Source organism: Podarcis cretensis (assembly GCF_951804945.1).
Source record: "Podarcis cretensis genome assembly, chromosome: 5".
Classification (NCBI taxonomy): domain Eukaryota; kingdom Metazoa; phylum Chordata; class Lepidosauria; order Squamata; family Lacertidae; genus Podarcis; species Podarcis cretensis.
In genome coordinates, this window is record NC_137174.1 from 81,617 (window position 1) to 102,908 (window position 21,292).

Genomic DNA, 21,292 nt, shown 5'->3' on the forward strand with positions numbered 1-21,292 from the left:
CTGTACTCCATGTCTGAAGACGAACTGCAAGAGCTCAGGGAGTTAATAGATCACAATTTGAAGCGGGGATTCATCCGAGAATCCAAAGCAGTGGGGGGCAGTCCTGTGTTCTTTGTGAAGAAAAAAGACACGCCCCAAAAGAGGCTGGTAGTTGATTTCAGAATCTTAAACTCGAAAACCAAGCCCACGGCTTTCCCGATGCCCAAGATCGACGACTTGCTCGCGACGGTGAGGAAGGGACGCATCTTCACCAAGTTGGATCTACGAGGGGCGTACAATCTTATACGCATGCGGGAGGGCAACGAGTGGAAGACGGCCATGTTCACGCCCTTGGGCACCTATGAGTATAGGGTTATGCCCTTCGGTTTACAAAATGGCTCCCACTGCTTCCAAGCCTTCACGTGTTAGCGGGCGTCAGAGCTGCCTCCAGGTCCCAGCTCACAGAGGACCAACGCTAGTGTCAGGGACTCAGCGGGAGCGCAGGGAGGAGAGGAGATGGAAAGCGAGGGGGAGCAATCCGAGGGCAGTGTAGGAGAATATGACAGCAGCCCGATAGATTCCATGAGCCTCTCCAGCGAATTGGAAGATTCACAGAAGGGGGCGTTGATGGGCAGGGCAAGGGGCGACCCAAGGGGGACACCCCAGAAGCAAGGGGCCAGCGGGGACTCCCAGAGCAGCAGTTGGAAATCAGGACCAGCTTCCCCACCAGAGCGTAGTGGGGGGGAGGAGTCCCAGGTGTCAGAGCCCACATATGCACCACCAGCGAGAGAAGATGAGTCAGGGTTGACCACGCCTCCATCGGAGAGCGAGTTAACGGTTAAGAGGAAAGTTGCAGGCTGGGCGCGCGCGCCAAGTTCAAAGGTACAGGCGAGCGGCACAGAAGGTAGCCCGGATAGGGAACCAGGTCCTAAAGCCCGCCGGAAGGAGGGGCAAGAATCGTCAGGGTCAGCATCAGAGGAGTCCAGGAAGGATGAGACCCTAGCGGGCAGGAGGGCCCAGAGGAGAAAGGAACTTAGGAAGAGGTGGAGCAAAGCGAGAGTCTTAAACTGGTGTGGAGGGGGAGGAGACTCAGACGGGACTTCGCCGGTCTAAGGTCGGGACGTAGAGCTGCACGCTGCGGCTTTAAAATGGACACTGAATCTCAATAAAGACTTTTGTACATAACTACAGCCTAGCTGTCAGGGACTCAGCGGGAGCGCAGGGAGGAGAGGAGATGGAAAGCGAGGGGGAGCAATCCGAGGGCAGCGTAGGAGAATATGACAGCAGCCCGATAGATTCCATGAGCCTCTCCAGCAAATCGGAAGATTCACAGAAGGGGGCGCCGATGGGCAGGGCAAGGGGCGACCCAAGGGGGACACCCCAGAAGCAAGGGGCCAGCGGGGACTCCCAGAGCAGCAGTTGCAAATCAGGACCAGCTTCCCCACCAGAGCGTAGTGGGGGGGAGGAGTCCCAGGTGTCAGAGCCCACATATGCACCACCAGCGAGAGAAGATGAGTCAGGGTGGACCATGCCTCCATCGGAGAGCGAGTTAACGGTTAAGAGGAAAGTTGCAGGCTGGGCGCGCGCGCCAAGTTCAAAGGTACAGGCGAGCGGCACAGAAGGTAGCCCGGATAGGGAACCAGGTCCTAAAGCCCGCCGGAAGGAGGGGCAAGAATCGTCAGGGTCAGCGTCAGAGGAGTCCAGGAAGGATGAGACCCTAGCGGGCAGGAGGGCCCAGAGGAGAAAGGAATTTAGGAAGAGGTGGAGCAAAGCGAGAGTCTTAAACTGGTGTGGAGGGGGAGGAGACTCAGACAGGACTTCGCCGGTCTAAGGTCGGGACGTAGAGCTGCACGCTGCGGCTTTAAAATGGAGACTGAATCTCAATAAAGACTTTTGTACATAACTACAGCCTAGCGTTGGTCCTCTGTGAGCTGGGACCTGGAGGCAGCTCTGAAACTAGCGTTGGTCCTCTGTGAGCTGGGACCTGGAGGCAGCTCTGACAACACCGTTTTTTCGCTTCCATATGCTTAGAAAGACAACGAATAAGCTTTGATTGCGCTTATTTCAATTTGCATGGTGTTTTTTGGGTGTGCAACAGATTCACCCCCCAACCACAGCAAAAAGGTGTTTTGGGTTCCATCTACATAAAAAGATGATGATAAACCTCTGATTGCGCTTATTTCAAATTGGTGTGTTTTTGAGGTTAGAATGCACATTCCCCCAAAAAGAGCAGTGACATGTTTGTTATCAGCCCAAATCAAGCATAGGTGTTGTCAGGGGCTCAGGAGCAGAGGCACAGGGGAGAGAGGAAATGGAGAGCGAAGGGGAAGAATCTGAGGGCAGCGTAGGGGAGTATGAGAGTGGCCCGAGTGATTCCATGAGCTTCTCCAGCGAGTCAGAAGATTCCCAGAGGGGGGCGCCCACGACCAGGGCAAGGGGGGTCCCAGGGGGGACACACCAGAAGCAAGGGGCCAGCGGGGACTCCTAAAGCAGCAGCGAGAAATCAGGACCAGCTCCTCCACCAGAGCGTAATGGGGGGGAAGAGTCCCATGTATCAGGACCAGCTTCTCCTCCAGCAGGGAGAGAAGAGGAATCAGGGCTGGCCACGCCTCCATCGCAGAGTGAGGGAACGGAGGGGAAGTCAGGTCCAGCTAGCCTCTCTGAAGGGGGAAGCAGTGACAGGAGCAGTGTAACGGTTAGGAGGAAGGTTGCCGGCTGGGTGCGCGCGCCAAGTTCGAATGTACATGCGCATGGCACAGCGGTAACCTGGATTGAGAACCAGGTCCTAAAGCCCGCCGGAGGGAGGGGGGACTCAGGGGACTCAGCGTCAGAAGAGTCTAGAAAGGGCAAGACCCCAGCGGACAGGCGGACCCAGAGGAGGAAAGAGCAAAGGAAGAGGTGGAGCAAGGCTAGAGTCTTAAACTGGTGTCTGGGGGGTGGAGATTCAGACGGAGTTTCAGCGGTCTAGACTCCATGCCGTAGAGCTGCCCCCGCTGCTTTGAAATCGAAACTGATCTTCAATAAAGACTTTTGTATATAACAAGAACTGGCGTTGGTCCTTTGTGAGCTGGGACCTCGGGCAGCTCTGACAGGTGTTAATGCACATTGACCCAAAAATCGCAAAGTGCGTGGAATGAGACCAAAATAACAAAACACCGTTTTTTCGCTTCCATATGCTTAGAAAGACAACGAATAAGCTTTGATTGCACTTATTTCAATTCGCATGGTGTTTTTTGGGTGTGCAACAGATTCACCCCCCAACCACAGCAAAAAGGTGTTTTGGGTTCCATCTACATAAAAAGATGATGATAAACCTCTGATTGCGCTTATTTCAAATTGGTGTGTTTTTGAGGTTAGAATGCACATTCCCCCAAAAAGAGCAGTGACATGTTTGTTATCAGCCCAAATCAAGCATAGGTGTTGTCAGGGGCTCAGGAGCAGAGGCACAGGGGAGAGAGGAAATGGAGAGCGAAGGGGAAGAATCTGAGGGCAGCCTAGGGGAGTATGAGAGTGGCCCGAGAGATTCCATGAGCTTCTCCAGCGAGTCAGAAGATTCCCAGAGGGGGGCGCCGATGGCCAGGGCAAGGGGGGTCCCAGGGGGGACACCAGAAGCAAGGGGCCAGCGGGGACTCCCAAAGCAGCAGCGAGAGATCAGGACCAGCTCCTCCACCGGAGCGTAGTGGGGGGGGGAAGAGTCCCATGTATCAGGACCAGCTTCTCCTCCAGCAGGGAGAGAAGATGAATCAGGGCTGGCCACGCCTCCATCGCAGAGTGAGGGAACGGAGGGGAAGTCAGGTCTAGCTAGCCTCCCCGAAGGGGGAAGCAGTGACAGGAGCAGTGTAACGGTCAGGAGAAAGGTTGCTGGCTGGGCGCGCGCGCCAAGTTCGAATGCACATGCGCGCGGGACAGCAGAAAACCCGGATGGGGAACCAGGTCCTAAAGCCCGCCGGAGGCAGGGGGAAGACTCAGGGGACTCAGCATCAGAAGAGTCTAGAAAGGGCAAGACCCCAGCGGACAGGCGGACCCAGAGGAGGAAAGAGCAAAGGAAGAGGTGGAGCAAGGCTAGAGTCTTAAACTGGTGTCTGGGGGGAGGAGATTCAGACGGAGCTTCAGTGGTCTAGAGTTTGAGACGTAGAGCTGCGCGCCGCGGCTTTGAAATCCAAACTGAACGACTTGTATATAACAAGAACTGGCGTTGGTCCTTTGTGAGCTGGGACCACGGGCAGCTCTGGTGTTTTATGGGTGTGCACCAGAATCACCTCCAACCAAAGCAAAAAGGTGTTTTGGGTTCCATCCACTTAAAAAGAAAGATGATAAAGCTGTGATTGGTTTTGTTGCAAATTGGTGTTTTTGGGGTTAGAATGCACATTCACTCAAAAATCTCAGAGTGAAATGTTTCTTAACAGCCCTAATCAAGCATAGGTGTTTTGGTTCCATCTCAATAGAAAGCAAACGAAAAAGTTTGGATTGTTCTTTCCATGTTCTTTCCACCCACAAATAGCAAAGCGAAGTGTAATGAGCCTAAACAAACCCAGGTTGTTTTGCGTTCCAGCTACATAGAAAGAAGAATCTTGGTGTCAGAGCTGCCTCCAGGTCCCAGCTCACAGAGGACCAACGCTAGGCTGTAGTTATGTACAAAAGTCTTTATTGAGATTCAGTTTCCATTTTAAAGCCGCAGCGTGCAGCTCTACGTCTCGACCTTAGACCGGCGAAGTCCCGTCTGAGTCTCCTCCCCTTCCACACCAGTTTAAGACTCTCGCCTTGCTCCACCTCTTCCTAAGTTCCTTTCTCCTCTGGGCCCTCCTGCCCGCTAGGGTCTCATCTTTCCTGGACTCCTCTGACGCTGACCCTGACGATTCTTGCCCCTCCTTCCGGCGGGCTTTAGGACCTGGTTCCCTATCCGGGCTACCTTCTGTGCCGCTCGCCTGTACCTTTGAACTTGGCGCGCGCGCCCAGCCTGCAACTTTCCTCTTGACCGTTAACTCGCTCTCCGATGGAGGCGTGGTCAACCCTGACTCATCTTCTCTCGCTGGTGGTGCATATGTGGGCTCTGACACCTGGAACTCCTCCCCCCCACTGCGCTCTGGTGGGGAAGCTGGTCCTGATTTCCAACTGCTGCTCTGGGAGTCCCCGCTGGCCCCTTGCTTCTGGGGTGTCCCCCTTGGCTCGCCCCTTGCCCTGCCCATCGGCGCCCCCTTCTGTGAATCTTCCGATTCGCTGGAGAGGCTCATGGAATCTCTCGGGCTGCTGCCATATTCTCCTACGCTGCCCTCGGATTGCTCCCCCTCGCTCTCCATCTCTTCTCCTCCCTGCGCTCCCGCTGAGTCCCTGTCATCCATTCCCCCCTCGTAGCTCACCTTCCCCCCTCCCCCTCTTCTGGCGTGGGTTCCGGGTGCTCCAATGCTGTGGGGGTGCATGCCGGATACCGGTTTTTCCCCCTGGCATGCTGCCAGTCCGTGACGGGTACATCGACGTCGCTCTCCTCCGCTTCCATCTCGTTGCCGGCGTGCTCGAAACCAGGATCCTCCCCCAACCCGTCCATGCCCCCTTGTTCCCCCATTTCCTCTGGGTAGTCTGCGTGCCAGGGCCCTCTGAGCAGTCCCCTGCACCACTCCTCCTCGGGTTGGGTGTCCCACCAATAAGAGCGTTCCGCACCCAAGTCTGAGACCGACCCCTCCGGCGAGGTAGTCTCTGGAACCGTCTCCTCAGCCGAGGAGAACCCCTGAAACGTACTGGCTGAGAGTGTGGGGGTGAAAAGATATTCGTCAAAATAATTCTCCGGCATGGGCCTGTGTGGGAAGAGTGCGTGGAACTCGTCTTTGAGGTAGTGCTCCTCCACCGCATAGTACGTCACCCAGCTGTTGGCGCTGGCCGGGGCACCTTCCCTTGCGATGAGATATTCGACCCCCTCTTCCCCCCATCTCGAGTCCAAAATCTCCGTCACCTCGTTGAGTGGCCCCGCCCTAGGCGACCCCCCTGTCCTGGGTGCGTCACTAAGCGGACTGGGAGCCGTCCCTGGCTCCTGAAACCTGTGAGGTGCCTTGTAGGGCGTTAGCACCGATCTATGAAAGACCGGGTGCATTCTGGAACCCTCTGGTAGTGTCAAACGGAAAGCCACTGGGTTGATCTGTGCCTCGACTAGGTAAGGGCCCAGCTGCTTGTGTCCTAGCTTCTTCTTAGCTAAGGATCTGGCCGGCACTGCCTGGGCCGCTAACCAGACCCAGTCCCCTACCCGTATGTCCTCCCCCACTCTTCTGTGTTTGTCTGCTTGCACCTTGTATGCGTGTTTTGCTAGGTCTAACTGTCTACGGAGCTGTTCATGGACCTCCTGTAACTCCTCTGCCAATGCCTCTGCTCCCTGCGGCTCCCCCTCCCCCTCTTTCTCTAAGCCCGGGAAGGTCCTGGGATGTCGCCCGTTGTTGGCGAAAAACGGTGTCACGCCCGTGGACACGTGTTGTGTGTTGTTGTAGGCAAACTCGGCCAGGGGCAGGTAGTCCACCCAGGTCGAGGGCTGCTGGTTAGCGTAGCATCTCAGGTACTGCTGCATGATGGGGTTGACCCTCTCCGCTTGTTCGTTGGTCTGCGGGTGTCTTGCCGACGCTAGGTTGACCTTGACGTTCAGGATCCCCATCAGCTTCCGCCAGAAACTCGAGATGAACTGGCGCCCCCGGTCGGACAGGATAGACCGTGGCAGGCCGTGCACCTTGAACACGTGGTCTATGAACAGCTTGGCTGTCTGTTCCGCTGTGGCCACCTTCGTGCAAGGAATGAAGTGCGCCATCTTGGTGAACATGTCGACTACCACGAGTACTGCTGTTTTGCCTCTCGAGCTGGGCAGGTCAGTGACAAAGTCCAAGGCCACCCTCTCCCACGGTTTGGACGGGGTCTGTAGCGGTTCTAACAGTCCCGCCGGCGGTCTGTGTACTGGTTTGGCCCTTTGGCATGTGTCGCACCTCGTGACGTAATCCGCAACTTCTCCCCGCATCTTGGGCCACCAAAAGTCTCTGGCTACTAATTCCACCGTCTTTTCCTTGCCGAAATGTCCGGCGCTGGGTGCGTCGTGTAGCTGTTGCAGTACTCTCGCGCGGAGTTCATCTCCCGGTACGTAGATGGCCCCCTTGCGGAGGAGCAGTCCGTCGCGTATCTGGAACTCGTTGTCCTTCGCCGTGCCGCTGCGCACCTCCTCCATCTTGGATCGCGCGAAGGAATCTGTTCGCAGGTCGCGTCGTATCGCTTCCAGGTCTACGGTGGCTGAAGCGCATGCCCACGCCTTGGGTGCGAAAATGTGTTTGGCCGCTACGGGTGCTGCTTCCTCCAGATACTGCGGCTTCCTGGATAGCGCATCAGCCATGATGTTGTTGTCTCCGGGGATATATTCTATCCTGAAGTCGAAATCCGCAAAGAACTCCGCCCAGCGGATGTGTCTCTGGTTCAGGAACCGCGCCGTGCGCCAGTACTCCAGGTTCTTATGGTCCGTGCGAACTTGCACCGTGTGTTTGGCTCCGATGAGGAAGTGCCGCCACGCCTTGAATGCTGCATGAATGGCCAGCAACTCTCTGTCCCAGATGGTGTAGTTCTGCTCCGACTTGCTGAGTTTCCTGGAGTAGAAAGCACACGGCCTCCAATCCCCTTGCGGGTCTTGCTGCAACAGGACTGCCCCCACGGCTCTGTCGGAGGCATCCGTCTCCACCCTCATGGGTTTGCTGGGGTTCACATGCAGCAGTTGTTCCTCGGAAGCGAAAAGACGCTTGAGTTTCTGAAAAGACTGCTCCGCCTGCTCCGTCCAGATGAACTTCTTCTTCTTGGAGCTGAGGGTGTCCGTGATGGCCGCCGTCTGCATAGCGAAACCCTTGATGAACTTGCGATAAAAGTTAGCAAAGCCGACAAACCTCTGGACCTCCTTCCGATTGCGCGGGCTCTTCCAGTCCAGTACTGATCGTACCTTGGCGCTGTCCATGGCGATTCCCTTGTCGGACAGCTTGTAGCCCAGGAATCCACCTCCGTCATGTCGAACTGGCATTTCTCCAGTTTGGCGTAAAGCCTGTGCTCCCGTAGTCTTTGCAGGACTTCCTTGACATCTCTCTCGTGATCCTCCTGCGATTCCGAGAAGATCAGAATGTCGTCCAGGAAGCAGACGCACTTCTTGTAGAGGAGCCCCGCTAACACGTGATGCATGAAGGCTTGGAAGCAGTGGGAGCCATTTTGTAAACCGAAGGGCATAACCCTATACTCATAGGTGCCCAAGGGCGTGAACATGGCCGTCTTCCACTCGTCGCCCTCCCGCATGAGTATAAGATTGTACGCCCCTCGTAGATCCAGCTTGGTGAAGATGCGTCCCTTCCTCACCGTCGTGAGCAAGTTGTCGATCTTGGGCATCGGGAAAGCCGTGGGCTTGGTTTTCGAATTTAAAATTCTGAAATCAACTACTAGCCTCTTCTGGGGCGTGTCTTTTTTCTTCACAAAGAACACAGGACTGCCCCCCACTGCTTTGGATTCTTGGATGAATCCCCGCTTCAAATTGTGATCTATGAACTCCCTGAGCTCTTGCAGTTCGTCTTCAGACATGGAGTACAGTTTTCCGGTCGGCAGCGTTGCCCCCGGCAGGAGGTCAATCTTGCAGTCGTAGGGTCTGTGGGGAGGCAGCTTGTCCGCTTCCTTCTCGCAGAAGACCTCCAAAAACGCCTTGTACTTGTCGGGTACTGCTTGCAGCATGCCCAGTTGTAGCTGTGGGTCATCCTCTTGCCCCTCGTCCTCCTGGTTAGTCATGATGCAATGTTCTGCGCAGTAGGAGGAGCAGAAGGTCAATTTACGCTGGTACCATGCCAATGCCGGGCTGTGCCTGTCCAACCAGCTCATGCCCAACACTATGGGCGTGTCTGACAGTTGGGTGACGTTGAAGCTGATGACTTCGCGGTGATTTCCAATGCGCATCACCATTGGCGGCGTTTGCTGTACCACCTGTCCCCCAGCAATTCTCTTCCATCGACTGTCACTACTTTCAGGGGCATCGTGGCAGGCAGGAGCGCTATGCTATGTTGCTTGATGAACTCCACTCCTATAAAGTCTGCATTGCTACCAGAGTCAATGGTAATAGGCACTTCCATGGTGAGCCCATTGGGAAGCTGGAGTGTTGCGGTGAGCTGCACCACTGGTTTGGGCGGGAGGGGTCTGTGGGCTGTAAGATTCCTGGGGACTGCTTCACTGATTCGTCTGGCTGGGCCCCAGCGGCTCTGCTTCCAGCCAGACTTCGTCGTTTCCCTGCTGCGGTTCCCTCTGCTGAGCTGCTTCTGTTACTTTTGCTGAGGCTGCATTGTGCTTGCGGAGCCTCTGGGGGCACTCTTTTGCCATATGCTGAGCACTTTCGCAGATGTAACACTTCCTGTTCCCTCTAGGAGGCTTCACCTTGGCTGCTCCTGGTGTGAGGGCTCTGGTCGCTGACTGAGCCTTGGCACCACCTATCTCCATCGGCTCCTCTCCCCCTCCCAGTGGAGGCGTGGATTGAGCGTGCGCTGAGTCTCTGGGAAAGAAAGGAGGTGCCCTTGCTGGCGTGCGTCCCCAACGCCCTTCATCTTTGCTCCAGGGACGTTCTTCTAGCCGCACACCAATCGTCAGTGCCTTCTGGATCACTTCTTGAGTGCTCCGTGGTCTCTCCCCCCTTGCGATTTCGTCTTTCACAGCCCCGTTCAGCCCCTCCCAGAACAGATCCCTGACGGACGCTGAATCTTTTTCCCATCCCAGCGCGTTGACCAATGCAAAAAAGTGGGAATGATATTGCCTTACAGTGGCTCTGCCTTGTTTCAAACCGTGAATCTCTTTTCTAGCGACATCCACATCTATCTCTGATAAAAAACAATCGTCCATTGACTTAATGAAGGCTTTTGCGTTTTGGAGGGCTGGATCATTATCTCTCCACAGATTGCGCAACCACGCTTTAGCTTCTCCATGGAGATGCGTTAGTATGAAGCCTACTTTCTCCTGCTCATCTCTAAAGTCCTTCTCCAGCAACTTTAGCGCAAAAACTACGTCTGCTCTGAAGTTAGGATATTGCGGCAGACTCCCATCGAAATGCGACACCAGGCTCCCCCCTCTCTTCCCGAGCCCGATCCCTTCTGATTTGGCTCCCGGTGGCCCCTGTTTAGTCAACATTTCCAACCTGGTTTGCAGATCCTTGCAGACAGCATCTGATTCTTCTTCTCTCCTCCTTGCCGCTCGTATTTCTGCGTTAAGTTGTACCACGGCATCTTGCAAAGCTGCCAGTCGTTCTTCTGTAGTCATCTTGTGCTGCTTTTGTGAGCTCGCGAAGCACCAATCTTCGCCCCTCGCTGCGTCCTCTCACGTTGCGAGGTTCTTTGAGTGGAGACGGGACTTACTGTCAGAGCTGCCTCCAGGTCCCAGATCACAGAGGACCAACGCTAGGCTGTAGTTATGTACAAAAGTCTTTATTGAGATTCAGTTTCCATTTTAAAGCCGCAGCGTGCAGCTCTACGTCTCGACCTTAGACCGGCGAAGTCCCGTCTGAGTCTCCTCCCCTTCCACACCAGTTTAAGACCCTCGCCTTGCTCCACCTCTTCCTAAGTTCCTTTCTCCTCTGGGCCCTCCTGCCCGCTAGGGTCTCATCCTTCCTGGACTCCTCTGACGCTGACCCTGACGACTTTCCTCTTGACCGTTAACTCGCTCTCCGATGGAGGCGTGGTCAACCCTGACTCATCTTCTCTCGCTGGTGGTGCATATGTGGGACTCCTCCCCCCACTGCGCTCTGGTGGGGAAGCTGGTCCTGATTTCCAACTGCTGCTCTGGGAGTCCCCGCTGGCCCCTTGCTTCTGGGGTGTCCCCCTTGGGTCGCCCCTGTCCCTGCCCATCGACGCCCCCTTCTGTGAATCTTCCGATTCGCTGGAGAGGCTCATGGAATCTATCGGGCTGCTGTCATATTCTCCTACGCTGCCCTCAGATTGCTCACCCTCGCTCTCCATCTCCTCTCCTCCCTGCGCTCCCGCTGAGTCCCTGACAGGACGAATAAGCTTGGATTGTTCTTTCGGTGTTCATTCACCCTCAAATAGCAAAGAGAAGTGTAGTGAGCCAAAACAAAGCCAAACAGGTTGTTTTGGGTTCCAGCTACATACATAGAAAGAAGAATCTTGGGTTTCGCTTATTTCAAATCGTGTTCTTTGGTGTTGTCAGGGGCTCAGGAGCAGAGGCACAGGGGAGAGAGGAAATGGAGAGCGAAGGGGAAGAATCTGAGGGCAGCGTAGGGGAGTATGAGAGTGGCCCGAGAGATTCCATAAGCTTCTCCAGCGAATCAGAAGATTCCCAGAGGGGGGCGCCCACGGCCAGGGCAAGGGGGGTCCCAGGGGGGACACACCAGAAGCAAGGGGCCAGCGGGGACTCCTAAAGCAGCAGCGAGAAATCAGGACCAGCTCCTCCACCAGAGCGTAATGGGGGGGAAGAGTCCCATGTATCAGGACCAGCTTCTCCTCCAGCAGGGAGAGAAGAGGAATCAGGGCTGGCCACGCCTCCATCGCAGAGTGAGGGAACGGAGGGGAAGTCAGTTCCAGCTAGCCTCTCTGAAGGGGGAAGCAGTGACAGGAGCAGTGTAACGGTTAGGAGGAAGGTTGCCGGCTGGGTGCGCGCGCCAAGTTCAAATGTACAGGCGCATGGCACAGCAGGTAACCCGGATTGAGAACCAGGTCCTAAAGCCCGCCGGAGGGAGGGGGGACTCAGGGGACTCAGCGTCAGAAGAGTCTAGAAAGGGCAAGACCCCAGCGGACAGGCGGACCCAGAGGAGGGAAGAGCAAAGGAAGAGGTGGAGCAAGGCTAGAGTCTTAAACTGGTGTCTGGGGGGTGGAGATTCAGACGGAGTTTCAGCGGTCTAGACTCCATGCCGTAGAGCTGCCCCCCGCTGCTTTGAAATCGAAACTGATCTTCAATAAAGACTTTTGTATATAACAAGAACTGGCGTTGGTCCTTTGTGAGCTGGGACCTCGGGCAGCTCTGACAGGTGTTAATGCACATTGACCCAAAAATCGCAAAGTGCGTGGAATGAGACCAAAATAACAAAACACCGTTTTTTCGCTTCCATATGCTTAGAAAGACAACGAATAAGCTTTGATTGCGCTTATTTCAATTCGCATGGTGTTTTTTGGGTGTGCAACAGATTCACCCCCCAACCACAGCAAAAAGGTGTTTTGGGTTCCATCTACATAAAAAGATGATGATAAACCTCTGATTGCGCTTATTTCAAATTGGTGTGTTTTTGAGGTTAGAATGCACATTCCCCCCAAAAGAGCAGTAACATGTTTGTTATCAGCCCAAATCAAGCATAGGGGCTCAGGAGCAGAGGCACAGGGGAGAGAGGAAATGGAGAGCGAAGGGGAAGAATCTGAGGGCAGCGTAGGGGAGTATGAGAGTGGCCCGAGAGATTCCATGAGCTTCTCCAGCGAGTCAGAAGATTCCCAGAGGGGGGCGCCGATGGCCAGGGCAAGGGGGGTCCCAGGGGGGACACCAGAAGCAAGGGGCCAGCGGGGACTCCCAAAGCAGCAGCGAGAGATCAGGACCAGCTCCTCCACCAGAGCGTAGTGGGGGGGGGAAGAGTCCCATGTATCAGGACCAGCTTCTCCTCCAGCAGGGAGAGAAGATGAATCAGGGCTAGCCACACCTCCATCGCAGAGTGAGGGAACGGAGGGGAAGTCAGGTCTAGCTAGCCTCCCCGAAGGGGGAAGCAGTGACAGGAGCAGTGTAACGGTCAGGAGAAAGGTTGCCGGCTGGGCGCGCGCGCCAAGTTCGAATGCACAGGCGTGCGGGACAGCAGAAAACCCGGATGGGGAACCAGGTCCTAAAGCCCGCTGGAGGCAGGGGGAAGACTCAGGGGACTCAGCGTCAGAAGAGTCTAGAAAGGGCAAGACCCCAGCGGACAGGCGGACCCAGAGGAGGAAAGAGCAAAGGAAGAGGTGGAGCAAGGCTAGAGTCTTAAACAGGTGTCTGGGGGGAGGAGATTCAGACGGAGCTTCAGTGGTCTAGAGTTTGAGACGTAGAGCTGCGCGCCGCGGCTTTGAAATCCAAACTGAACGACTTGTATATAACAAGAACTGGCGTTGGTCCTTTGTGAGCTGGGACCTCGGGCAGCTCTGGTGTTTTATGGGTGTGCACCAGAATCACCTCCAACCAAAGCAAAAAGGTGTTTTGGGTTCCATCCACTTAAAAAGAAAGATGATAAAGCTGTGATTGGTTTTGTTGCAAATTGGTGTTTTTGGGGTGAGAATGCACATTCACTCAAAAATCTCAGAGTGAAATGTTTCTTAACAGCCCTAATCAAGCATAGGTATTTTGGTTCCATCTCAATAGAAAGCAAACGAAAAAGTTTGGATTGTTCTTTCCATGTTCTTTCCACCCACAAATAGCAAAGCGAAGTGTAATGAGCCTAAACAAACCCAGGTTGTTTTGCGTTCCAGCTACATAGAAAGAAGAATCTTGGATTTCGTTTATTTCAAATCGTGTTCCTTGGTGTTAATTCACATTAACGCAGAAATCGCAAAGTATGTGTAATGAGGCAAAATAACACAAAACCGTCTTTTCGCTTTCATATGCGTAGAAAGAAGACGAATAAGCTTTGATTGGGCTTATTTCAATTCGCATGGTGTTTTTTGGGTGTGCAGCAGAACACCCCCAACCAAAGCAAAAAGGTCTTTTGGGTTCCATCCACTTGAAAAGAAAGACGATAAAGCTATGATTGGTTTTGTTGCAAATTGGTGTTTTTGGGGTTACAATGCACATTCATCCAAAAATCTCAGAGTGAAATGTTTCTTAACAGCCCTAATCAAGCATAGGTGTTTTGGTTCCATCTCAATAGAAAGCAGACGAAAAAGTTTGGATTGTTCTTTCCATGTTCTTTCCACCCACAAATAGCAAAGCGAAGTGTAATGAGCCTAAACCTCCCCAAACAGGTTGTTTTGCGTTCCAGCTACATAGAAAGAAGAATCTTGGATTTCGCTTATTTCAAATCGTGTTCTGTGGTGTTAATGCACATTAACCCAGAAATCGCAAAGTATGTGTAATGAGGCCAAAAGAACACAAAACCGTCTTTTCGCTTCCATATGCGTAGAAAGAAGACGAATAAGATTTGATTGGGCTTATTTCAATTCGCACGGTCTTTTTTGGGTGTGCAGCAGAACACCCCCAACCAAAGCAAAAAGGTCTTTTGGGTTCCATCCACTTGAAAAGAAAGACGATAAAGCTATGATTGGTTTTGTTGCAAATTGGTGTTTTTGGGGTTACAATGCACATTCATCCAAAAATCTCAGAGTGAAATGTTTCTTAACAGCCCTAATCAAGCATAGGTGTTTTCGTTCCATCTCAATAGAAAGCAGACGAAAAAGTTTGGATTGTTCTTTCCATGTTCTTTCCACCCACAAATAGCAAAGCGAAGTGTAATGAGCCTAAACCTCCCCAAACAGGTTGTTTTGCGTTCCAGCTACATAGAAAGAAGAATCTTGGATTTCGCTTATTTCAAATCGTGTTCCTTGGTGTTAATTCACATTAACCCAGAAATCGCAAAGTATGTGTAATGAGGCCAAAAGAACACAAAACCGTCTTTTCGCTTCCATATGCGTAGAAAGAAGACGAATAAGATTTGATTGGGCTTATTTCAATTCGCAAGGCCTTTTTTGGGTGTGCAGCAGAATCACCCCCAACCAAAGCAAAAAGGTGTTTTGGGTTCCATCTAAATAAAAAGAAGATGATAAAGCTCTGATTGCGCTTATTTCAAATTGGTGTGTTTTTGACGTTAGAATGCACATTCCCCCAACAAGTGCAGAGTGACATGTTTGTTATCAGCCCATACGTGTTCTGGTTCCATCTCAATTGAAAATGGACGAATAAGCTTGGATTGTTCTTTCGGTGTTCATTCACCCTCAAATAGCAAAGCGAAGTGTAGTCATCCAAAACAAAGCCAAACAGCTTGTTTTGGGTTCCAGCTACATAGAAAGAAGAATCTTGGGTTTCGCTTATTTCAAATCGTGTTCTTTGGTGTTGTCAGGGGCTCAGGAGCAGAGGCACAGGGGAGAGAGGAAATGGAGAGCGAAGTTGAAGAATCTGAGGGCAGCGTAGGGGAGTATGAGAGTGGCCCGAGAGATTCCATAAGCTTCTCCAGCGAATCAGAAGATTCCCAGAGGGGGGCGCCCACGGCCAGGGCAAGGGGGGTCCCAGGGGGGCACACCAGAAGCAAGGGGCCAGCGGGGACTCCTAAAGCAGCAGCGAGAAATCAGGACCAGCTCCTCCACCAGAGCGTAGTGGGGGGGGAAGAGTCCCATGTATCAGGACCAGCTTCTCCTCCAGCAGGGAGAGAAGAGGAATCAGGGCTGACCACGCCTCCATCGCAGAGTGAGGGAACGGAGGGGAAGTCAGGTCCAGCTAGCCTCTCTGAAGGGGGAAGCAGTGACAGGAGCAGTGTAACGGTTAGGAGGAAGGTTTCCGGCTGGGTGCGCGCGCCAAGTTCAAATGTACAGGCGCATGGCACAGCAGGTAACCCGGATTGAGAACCAGGTCCTAAAGCCCGCCGGAGGGAGGGGGGACTCAGGGGACTCAGCGTCAGAAGAGTCTAGAAAGGGCAAGACCCCAGCGGACAGGCGGACCCAGAGGAGGAAAGAGCAAAGGAAGAGGTGGAGCAAGGCTAGAGTCTTAAACTGGTGTCTGGGGGGTGGAGATTCAGACGGAGTTTCAGCAGTCTAGACTCCATGCCGTAGAGCTGCCCCCCGCTGCTTTGAAATCGAAACTGATCTTCAATAAAGACTTTTGTATATAACAAGAACTGGCGTTGGTCCTTTGTGAGCTGGGACCTCGGGCAGCTCTGACAGGTGTTAATGCACATTGACCTAAAAATCACAAAGTGCGTGGAATGAGACCAAAATAACAAAACACCGTTTTTTCGCTTCCATATGCTTAGAAAGACAACGAATAAGCTTTGATTGCGCTTATTTCAATTCGCATGGTGTTTTTTGGGTGTGCAACAGATTCACCCCCCAACCACAGCAAAAAGGTGTTTTGGGTTCCATCTACATAAAAAGATGATGATAAACCTCTGATTGCGCTTATTTCAAATTGGTGTGTTTTTGAGGTTAGAATGCACATTCCCCCCAAAAGAGCAGTAACATGTTTGTTATCAGCCCAAATCAAGCATAGGGGCTCAGGAGCAGAGGCACAGGGGAGAGAGGAAATGGAGAGCGAAGGGGAAGAATCTGAGGGCAGCGTAGGGGAGTATGAGAGTGGCCCGAGAGATTCCATGAGCTTCTCCAGCGAGTCAGAAGATTCCCAGAGGGGGGCGCCGATGGCCAGGGCAAGGGGGGTCCCAGGGGGGACACCAGAAGCAAGGGGCCAGCGGGGACTCCCAAAGCAGCAGCGAGAGATCAGGACCAGCTCCTCCACCAGAGCGTAGTGGGGGGGGGGGAAGAGTCCCATGTATCAGGACCAGCTTCTCCTCCAGCAGGGAGAGAAGATGAATCAGGGCTAGCCACGCCTCCATCGCAGAGTGAGGGAACGGAGGGGAAGTCAGGTCTAGCTAGCCTCCCCGAAGGGGGAAGCAGTGACAGGAGCAGTGTAACGGTCAGGAGAAAGGTTGCCGGCTGGGCGCGCGCGCCAAGTTCGAATGCACAGGCATGCGGGACAGCAGAAAACCCGGATGGGGAACCAGGTCCTAAAGCCCGCCGGAGGCAGGGGGAAGACTCAGGGGACTCAGCGTCAGAAGAGTCTAGAAAGGGCAAGACCCCAGCGGACAGGCGGACCCAGAGGAGGAAAGAGCAAAGGAAGAGGTGGAGCAAGGCTAGAGTCTTAAACTGGTGTCTGGGGGGAGGAGATTCAGACGGAGCTTCAGTGGTCTAGAGTTTGAGACGTAGAGCTGCGCGCCGCGGCTTTGAAATCCAAACTGAACGACTTGTATATAACAAGAACTGGCGTTGGTCCTTTGTGAGCTGGGACCTCGGGCAGCTCTGGTGTTTTATGGGTGTGCACCAGAATCACCTCCAACCAAAGCAAAAAGGTGTTTTGGGTTCCATCCACTTAAAAAGAAAGATGATAAAGCTGTGATTGGTTTTGTTGCAAATTGGTGTTTTTGGGGTTAGAATGCACATTCACTCAAAAATCTCAGAGTGAAATGTTTCTTAACAGCCCTAATCAAGCATAGGTGTTTTGGTTCCATCTCAATAGAAAGCAGACGAAAAAGTTTGGATTGTTCTTTCCATGTTCTTTCCACCCACAAATAGCAAAGCGAAGTGTAATGAGCCTAAACAAACCCAGGTTGTTTTGCGTTCCAGCTACATAGAAAGAAGAATCTTGGATTTCGTTTATTTCAAATCGTGTTCCTTGGTGTTAATTCACATTAACGCAGAAATCGCAAAATATGTGTAATGAGGCAAAATAACACAAAACCGTCTTTTCGCTTTCATATGCGTAGAAAGAAGACGAATAAGTTTTGATTGGGCTTATTTCAATTCGCATGGTCTTTTTTGGGTGTGCAGCAGAACACCCCCAACCAAAGCAAAAAGGTCTTTTGGGTTCCATCCACTTGAAAAGAAAGACGATAAAGCTTTGATTGGTTTTGTTGCAAATTGGTGTTTTTGGGGTTACAATGCACATTCATCCAAAAATCTCAGAGTGAAATGTTTCTTAACAGCCCTAATCAAGCATAGGTGTTTTGGTTCCATCTCAATAGAAAGCAGACGAAAAAGTTTGGATTGTTCTTTCCATGTTCTTTCCACCCACAAATAGCAAAGCGAAGTGTAATGAGCCTAAACAAACCCAAACAGGTTGTTTTGCGTTCCAGCTACATAGAAAGAAGAATCTTGGATTTCACTTATTTCAAGTCGTGTTCTTAGGTCTTAATGCACATTAACCCAGAAATCGCAAAGTGTGTCTAATGATGCCAAAATAACATAAAACCTTCTTTTTGCTTCCATATGCGTAGAAAGACGACGAATAAGCTTGATTTCAGTTCGCATAGTGTTTTATGGATGTGCACCAGAATCTCCTGCAACCAAAGCAAAAAGGTGTTTTGGGTTCCATCCACTTAGAAAGAAAGACGATAAAGCTCTGATTGGTTTTGTTGCAAATTGGTGTTTTTGGGGTTAGAATGCACATTCATCCAAAAATCTCAGAGTGAAATGTTTCTTAACAGCCCTAATCAAGCATAGGTGTTTTGGTTCCATCTCAATAGAAAGCAGACGAAAAAGTTTGGATTGTTCTTTCCATGTTCTTTCCACCCACAAATAGCAAAGCGAAGTGTAATGAGCCTAAACCTCCCCAAACAGGTTGTTTTGCGTTCCAGCTACATAGAAAGAAGAATCTTGGATTTCGCTTATTTCAAATCGTGTTCCTTGGTGTTAATTCACATTAACCCAGAAATCGCAAAGTATGTGTAATGAGGCCAAAAGAACACAAAACCGTCTTTTCGCTTCCATATGCGTAGAAAGAAGACGAATAAGATTTGATTGGGCTTATTTCAATTCGCAAGGTCTTTTTTGGGTGTGCAGCAGAATCACCCCCAACCAAAGCAAAAAGGTGTTTTGGGTTCCATCTAAATAAAAAGAAGATGATAAAGCTCTGATTGCGCTTATTTCAAATTGGTGTGTTTTTGACGTTAGAATGCACATTCCCCCAACAAGTGCAGAGTGACATGTTTGTTATCAGCCCATACGTGTTCTGGTTCCATCTCAATTGAAAAAGGACGAATAAGCTTGGATTGTTCTTTCGGTGTTCATTCACCCTCAAATAGCAAAGCGAAGTGTAGTGAGCCAAAACAAAGCCAAACAGGTTGTTTTGGGTTCCAGCTACATAGAAAGAAGAATCTTGGGTTTCGCTTATTTCAAATCGTGTTCTTTGGTGTTGTCGGGCTCAGGAGCAGAGGCACAGGGGAGAGAGGAAATGGAGAGCGAAGGGGAAGAATCTGAGGGCATCGTAGGGGAGTATTGCCTTACAGTGGCTCTGCCTTGTTTCAAACCGTGAATCTCTTTTCTAGCGACATCCACATCTATCTCCGATAAAAAACAATCGTCCATTGCCTTAATGAAGGCTTTTGCGTTTTGGAGGGCTGGATCATTATCTCTCCACAGATTGCGCAACCACGCTTTAGCTTCTCCATGGAGATGCGTTAGTATGAAGCCTACTTTCTCCTGCTCATCTCTAAAGTCCTTCTCCAGCAACTTTAGCGCAAAAACTACGTCTGCTCTGAAGTTAGGATATTGCGGCAGACTCCCATCAAAATGCGACACCAGGCTCCCCCCTCTCTTCCCGAGCCCGATCCCTTCTGATTTGGCTCCCGGTGGCCCCTGTTTAGTCAACATTTCCAACCTGGTTTGCAGATCCTTGCAGACAGCATCTGATTCTTCTTCTCTCCTCCTTGCCGCTCGTATTTCTGCGTTAAGTTGTACCACGGCATCTTGCAAAGCTGCCAGTCGTTCTTCTGTAGTCATCTTGTGCTGCTTTTGTGAGCTCGCGAAGCACCAATCTTCGCCCCTCGCTGCGTCCTCTCACGTTGCGAGGTTCTTTGAGTGGAGACGGGACTTACTGTCAGAGCTGCCTCCAGGTCCCAGATCACAGAGGACCAACGCTAGGCTGTAGTTATGTACAAAAGTCTTTATTGAGATTCAGTTTCCATTTTAAAGCCGCAGCGTGCAGCTCTACGTCTCGACCTTAGACCGGCGAAGTCCCGTCTGAGTCTCCTCCCCTTCCACACCAGTTTAAGACCCTCGCCTTGCTCCACCTCTTCCTAAGTTCCTTTCTCCTCTGGGCCCTCCTGCCCGCTAGGGTCTCATCCTTCCTGGACTCCTCTGACGCTGACCCTGACGACTTTCCTCTTGACCGTTAACTCGCTCTCCGATGGAGGCGTGGTCAACCCTGACTCATCTTCTCTCGCTGGTGGTGCATATGTGGGCTCTGACACCTGGGACTCCTCCCCCCACTGCGCTCTGGTGGGGAAGCTGGTCCTGATTTCCAACTGCTGCTCTGGGAGTCCCCGCTGGCCCCTTGCTTCTGGGGTGTCCCCCTTGGGTCGCCCCTGTCCCTGCCCATCGACGCCCCCTTCTGTGAATCTTCCGATTCGCTGGAGAGGCTCATGGAATCTATCGGGCTGCTGTCATATTCTCCTACGCTGCCCTCAGATTGCTCTCCCTCGCTCTCCATCTCCTCTCCTCCCTGCGCTCCCGCTGAGTCCCTGACAGGACGAATAAGCTTGGATTGTTCTTTCGGTGTTCATTCACCCTCAAATAGCAAAGAGAAGTGTAGTGAGCCAAAACAAAGCCAAACAGCTTGTTTTGGGTTCCAGCTACATACATAGAAAGAAGAATCTTGGGTTTCGCTTATTTCAAATCGTGTTCTTTGGTGTTGTCAGGGGCTCAGGAGCAGAGGCACAGGGGAGAGAGGAAATGGAGAGCGAAGGGGAAGAATCTGAGGGCAGCGTAGGGGAGTATGAGAGTGGCCCGAGAGATTCCATAAGCTTCTCCAGCGAATCAGAAGATTCCCAGAGGGGGGCGCCCACGGCCAGGGCAAGGGGGGTCCCAGGGGGGACACACCAGAAGCAAGGGGCCAGCGGGGACTCCTAAAGCAGCAGCGAGAAATCAGGACCAGCTCCTCCACCAGAGCGTAATGGGGGGGAAGAGTCCCATGTATCAGGACCAGCTTCTCCTCCAGCAGGGAGAGAAGAGGAATCAGGGCTGGCCACGCCTCCATCGCAGAATGAGGGAACGGAGGGGAAGTCAGTTCCAGCTAGCCTCTCTGAAGGGGGAAGCAGTGACAGGAGCAGTGTAACGGTTAGGAGGAAGGTTGCCGGCTGGGTGCGCGCGCCAAGTTCAAATGTACAGGCGCATGGCACAGCAGGTAACCCGGATTGAGAACCAGGTCCTAAAGCCCGCCGGAGGGAGGGGGGACTCAGGGGACTCAGCGTCAGAAGAGTCTAGAAAGGGCAAGACCCCAGCGGACAGGCGGACCCAGAGGAGGAAAGAGCAAAGGAAGAGGTGGAGCAAGGCTAGAGTCTTAAACTGGTGTCTGGGGGGTGGAGATTCAGACGGAGTTTCAGCGGTCTAGACTCCATGCCGTAGAGCTGCCCCCCGCTGCTTTGAAATCGAAACTGATCTTCAATAAAGACTTTTGTATATAACAAGAACTGGCGTTGGTCCTTTGTGAGCTGGGACCTCGGGCAGCTCTGACAGGTGTTAATGCACATTGACCCAAAAATCGCAAAGTGCGTGGAATGAGACCAAAATAACAAAACACCGTTTTTTCGCTTCCATATGCTTAGAAAGACAACGAATAAGCTTTGATTGCGCTTATTTCAATT